Below are 6,000 nucleotides of genomic sequence, written 5' to 3'. Positions count from 1 at the left end.
TTCAGATTTTTCATCATTAGTGTATAGGAATGCAAGAGATTTCTGTGCATTAATTTTGTATCCTGCAACTTTACTATATTCCTTAATTAGCTCTAGCAGTTTTCTGGTGGCAGTTTTAGGATTCTCTATGTATAGTATCATGTCATCCACAAACAGTGACAGTTTTACTTCTTCTTTTCCAATTTGTATTCCTTTTATTTCTTTTTCTTCTCTGATTGCCGTGGCTAGGACTTCCAGAACTATGTTGAATAATAGTGGTGAGAGTGGACATCCTTGTCTCGTTCCTGATCTTAGAGGAAATGCTTTCAGTTTTTCACCATTGAGAATGATGTTTGCTGTGGGTTTGTCATATATGGCCTTTATTATGTTGAGGTAGGTTCCCTCTATGCCCACTTTCTGGAGAGTTTTTATCAGAAATGGGTGTTGAATTTTGTCAAAAGCTTTTTCTGCATCTATTGAGATGATCATATGGTTTTTATTCTTCAATGTGTTAATATGGTGTATCACATTGATTGATTTGGTTATATTGAAGAATCCTTGCATCCCTGGGATAAATCCCACTTGATCGTGGTGTATGATCCTTTTAATGTGTTGTTGGATTCTCTTTGCTAGTATTTTGTTGAGGATTTTTGCATCTATATTCATCAGTGATATTGGTCTGTAATTTTCTTTTTTTGTAGTGTCTTTGTCTGGTTTTGGTATCAGGGTGATGGTGGCCTCATAGAATGAGTTTGGGAGTGTTCCTTCCTCTGCAATTTTTTGGAAGAGTTTGAGAAGGATAGGTGTTAGCTCTTCGCTAAATGTTTGAAAGAATTCACCTGTGAAGCCATCTGGTCCTGGACTTTTGTTTGTTGGAAGATTTTTTTTTTTTAATCTAAATGATATAGATTTTATTTTATTTTTATTTTTTAAACATCTTTATTGAAGTATAATTGCCTTGCAATGGTGTGTTAGCTTCTGCTTTATAACAAAGTGAATCAGTTATACATATACAATATGTTCCCATTTCTCTTCCCTCTTGCATCTCCCTCCCTCCCACCCTCCCCATCCCACCCCTCTAGGTGGTCACAAAGCACCGAGCTGATCTCCCTGTGCTATGCGGCTGCTTCCCACTAGCTATCTATTTTACATTTGGTAGTGTATATATGTCCATGACACTCTCTTACCCTGTCACATCTCACCCCACCCCCTCCCCATATCCTCAAGTCCATTTTCTAGTAGGTCTGTGTCTTTATTCCCGTCTTGCCACTAGGTTCTTCATGGCCTTTTTTTTTTTTCCTTAGATTCCATATATATGTGTTAGCATACTGTATTTGTTTTTCTCTTTCTGACTTACTTCACTCTGTATGACAGACTCTAACTCCATCCACCTCATTACAAATATCTCCATTTCATTTCTTTTTATGGCTGAGTAATATTCCATTGTATATATGTGCCACATCTTTTTTATCCATTCATCTGTCGATGGACATTTAGGTTGCTTCCATGTCCTGGCTATTGTAAATAGAGCTGCAGTGAACATTTTGGTACATGACTCTTTTTGACCTATGGTTTTCTCAGGGTATATGCCCAGTAGTGGGATTGCTGGGTCGTATGGTAGTTCTATTTGTAGTTTTTTAAGGAACCTCCATACTGTTCTCCATAGTGGCTGTATCAATTTACATTCCCACCAACAGTGCAAGAGTGTTCCCTTTCCTCCACACCCTCTCCAGCATTTATTGTTTCTAGATTTTTTGATGATGGCCATTCTGACCGGTGTGAGATGATATCTCATTGTAGTTTTGATTTGCATTTCTCTAATGATTAATGATGTTGAGCATTCTTTCATGTGTCTGTAGGCCATCTGTATGTCTTCTTTGGAGAAATGTCTATTTAGGTCTTCTGCCCATTTTTGGATTGGGTTGTTCGTTTTTTTGTTATTGAGCTGCATGAGGTGCTTGTAAATCTTGGAGATTAATCCTTTGTCAGTTGCTTCATTTGCAAATATTTTCTCCCATTCTGAGGGTTGTCTTTTGGTCTTGTTTATGGTTTCCTTTGCTGTGCAAAAGCTTTTAAGTTTCATTAGGTCCCATTTGTTTATTTGTGTTCTTATTTCCATTTCTCTGGGAGCTGGGTCAAAAAGAATCTTGCTGTGATGTATGTCATAGAGTGTTCTGCCTATGTTTTCCTCTAAGAGTTTGATAGTGTCTGCCCTTACACTTAGGTCTTTAATCCATTTTGAGTTTATTTTTGTGCATGGTGTCAGGGAGTGTTCTAATTTCATACTTTTACATGTACCTGTCCAATTTTCCCAGCACCACTTATTGAAGAGGCTGTCTTTTCTCCACTGTATATGCTTGCCTCCTTTATCAAAGATAAGGTGACCATATGTGTGTGGGTTTATCTCTGGGTTTTCTATCCTGTTCCATTGATCTATATTTCTGTTTTTGTGCCAGTACCAAACTGTCTTGATTACTGTAGCTTTGTAATATAGTCGGAAGTCAGGGAGCCTGATTCCCCCAGCTCCATTTTTCGTTCTCAAGATAGCTTTGGCTATTCGGGGTCTTTTGTGTTTCCATACAAATTGTGAAATTTTTTGTTCTAGTTCTGTGAAAAATGCCAGTGGTAGTTTGATAGGGATTGCATTGAATCTGTAGATTGCTTTGGGTAGTAGAGTCATTTTCACAATGTTGATTCTTCCAATCCAGGAACATGGTATATCTCTCCATCTATTTGTATCATCTTTAATTTCTTTCATCAGTGTCTTATAATTTTCTGCATACAGGTCTTTTGTCTCCTTAGGTAGGTTCATTCCTAGATATTTTATTCTTTTTGTTGCAATGGTAAACGGGAGTGTTTCCTTAATTTCTCTTTCAGATTTTTCGTCATTAGTGTATAGAAATGCAAGAGATTTCTGTGCATTAATTTTGTATCCTGCTACTTTACCAAATTCATTGATTAGCTCTAGGAGTTTTCTGGTAGCATCTTTAGGATTCTCTATGTATAGTATCATGTCATCTGCAAATAGTGACAGCTTTACTTCTTCTTTTCCGATTTGGATTCCTTTTATTTCTTTGTCTTCTCTGATTGCTGTGGCTAACACTTCCAAAACTATGTTGAATAATAGTGGTGAGAGTGGGCAACCTTGTCTTGTTCCTGATCTTAGTGGAAATGGTTTCAGTTTTTCACCATTGAGGACAATGTTGGCTGTGGGTTTGTCATATATGGCCTTTATTATGTTGAGGAAAGTTCCCTCTGTGCCTACTTTCTGCAGGGCTTTTATCATAAATGGGTGTTGAATTTTGTCGAAAGCTTTCTCTGCATCTATTGAGATGATCATATGGTTTTTCTCCTTCAATTTGTTAATATGGTGTATCACGTTGATTGATTTGCATATATTGAAGAATCCTTGCATCCCTGGGATAAACCCCAGTTGATCATGGTGTATGATCCTTTTAATATGCTGCTGGATTCTGTTTGCTAGTATTTTGTTGAGGATTTTTGCATCTATGTTCATCAGTGATATTGGCCTGTAGTTTTCTTTCTTTGTGACATCTTTGTCTGGTTTTGGTATCAGGGTGATGGTGGCCTCGTAGAATGAGTTGGGGAGTGTTCCTCCCTCTGCAATATTTTGGAAGAGTTTGAGAAGGATAGGTGTTAGCTCTTCTCTAAATGTTTGATAGAATTCGCCTGTGAAGCCATCTGGTCCTGGGCTTTTGTTTGTTGGAAGGTTTTTAATCACAGTTTCAATTTCATTACTTGTGATTGGTCTGTTCATATTTTCTGTTTCTTCCTGGTTCAGTCTTGGAAGGTTATACCTTTCTAAAAATCTGTCCATTTCTTCCAGGTTGTCCATTTTATTGGCATAAAGTTGCTTGTAGTAGTCTCTTAGGATGCTTTGTATTTCTGCGGTGTCTGTTGTAACTTCTCCTTTTTCATTTCTTATTTTATTGATTTGAGTCCTCTCCCTCTTTTTCTTGATGAGTCTGGCTAATGGCTTATCAATTTTGTTTATCTTCTGAAAGAACCAACTTTTAGTTTTATTGATCTTTGCTATTGTTTTCTTTGTTTCTATTTCATTTATTTCTGCTCTGATCTTTATGATTTCTTTCCTTCTGCTAACTTTGGGTTTTGTTTGTTCTTCTTTCTCTAGTTTCTTTAGGTGTAAGGTTAGATTGTTTACTTGAGATTTTTCTTGTTTCTTTAGGTAGGCTTGTATAGCTATAAACTTCCCTCTTAGAACTGCTTTTGCTGCATCCCATAGGTTTTGGGTTGTCGTGTTTCCATTGTCATTTGTTGCTAGGTATTTTTTGATTTCCTCTTTGATTTCTTCAGTGATCTCTTGGTTATTTAGTAACGTATTGTTTAGCCTCCATGTGTTTGTCTTTTTTACGTTTTTTCCCCTGTAATTCATTTCTAATCTCATTGCGTTGTGGTCAGAAAAGATGCTTGATATGATTTCAATTTTCTTAAATTTACTGAGGCTTGATTTGTGACCCAAGATGTGATCTATCCTGGAGAATGTTCCGTGCGCACTTGAGAAGAACGTGTAATCTGCTGTTTTTGGATGGAATGTCCTATATATATCAATTAAATCTATCTGGTCTATTGCGTCATTTAAAGCTTCTGTTTCCTTATTTATTTTAATTTTGAATGATCTGTCCATTGGTGTAAGTGAGGTGTTAAAGTCCCCCACTATTATTGTGTTACTGTCGATTTCCTCTTTTATAGCTGTTAGCAGTTGCCTTATGTATTGAGATGCTCCTATGTTGGGTGCATATATATTTATAATTGTTATATCTTCTTCTTGGAGTGATCCCTTGATCATTATGTAGTGTCCTTCATTGTCTCTTGTAACATTCTTTATTTTAAAGTCTATTTTATCTGATATGAGTATAGCTACTCCAGCTTTCTTTTGATTTCCATTTGCATGGAATACCTTTTTCCATCCCCTCACTTTCAGTCTGTATGTGTCCCTAGGTCTGAAGTGGGTCTCTTGTAGACAGCATATATATGGGTCTTGTTTTTGTATCCATTCAGCCAGTCTATGTCTTTTGGTTGGGGCATTTAATCCATTCACGTTTAAGGTAATTATCGATATGTATGTTCCTATGACCATTTTCTTAATTGTTTTGGGTTTGTTTTTGTAGGTCCTTTTCTTCTCTTGTGTTTCCCACTTAGAGAAGTTCCTTTAGCATTTGTTGTAGAGCTGGTTTGGTGGTGCTGAATTCTCTTAGCTTTTGCTTGTCTGTAAAGCTTTTGATTTCTCCATCGAATCTAAATGAGATCCTTGCCGGGTAGAGTAATCTTGGTTGTAGGTTCTTCCCTTTCATCACTTTAAGTATATCATGCCACTCCCTTCTGGCTTGTAGAGTTTCTGCTGAGAAATCAACTGTTAACCTTATGGGAGTTCCCTTGTATGTTATTTGTCATTTTTCCCTTGCTGCTTTCAATAATTTTTCTTTGTCTTTAATTTTTGCCACTTTGATTACTATGTGTCTCGGCATGTTTCTCCTTGGGTTTATCCTGTATGGGACTCTCTGCGCTTCCTGGACTTGGGTGGCTCTTTCCTTTCCCATGTTAGGGAAGTTTTCGACTATAATCTCTTCAAATATTTTTTCTGGTCCTTTCTCTCTCTCTTCTCCTTCTGGGACCCCTGTAATGCGAATGTTGTTGCGTTTAATGTTGTCCCAGAGGTCTCTTAGGCTGTCTTCATTTCTTTTCATTCTTTTTTCTTTAGTCTGTTCCGCAGCAGTGAATTCCACCATTCTGTCTTCCAGGTCACTTATCCGTTCTTCTGCCTCAGTTATTCTGCTATTGATTCCTTCTAGTGTAGTTTTCATTTCAGTTATTGTATTGGTCATCTCTGTTTGTTTGTTCTTTAATTCTTCTAGGTCTTTGTTAATCATTTCTTGCATCTTCTCAATCTTTGCCTCCATTCTTATTCCGAGGTCCTGGATCATCTTCACTATCATTATTCTGAATTCTTTTTCTGGAAGGTTGCCTATCTCCACTTCATTT

This window comes from Balaenoptera acutorostrata, chromosome 6 (genome assembly GCF_949987535.1).
Source record: "Balaenoptera acutorostrata chromosome 6, mBalAcu1.1, whole genome shotgun sequence".
Lineage (NCBI taxonomy): Eukaryota > Metazoa > Chordata > Mammalia > Artiodactyla > Balaenopteridae > Balaenoptera > Balaenoptera acutorostrata.
Note: the sequence above shows the minus strand (reverse complement) of the source record.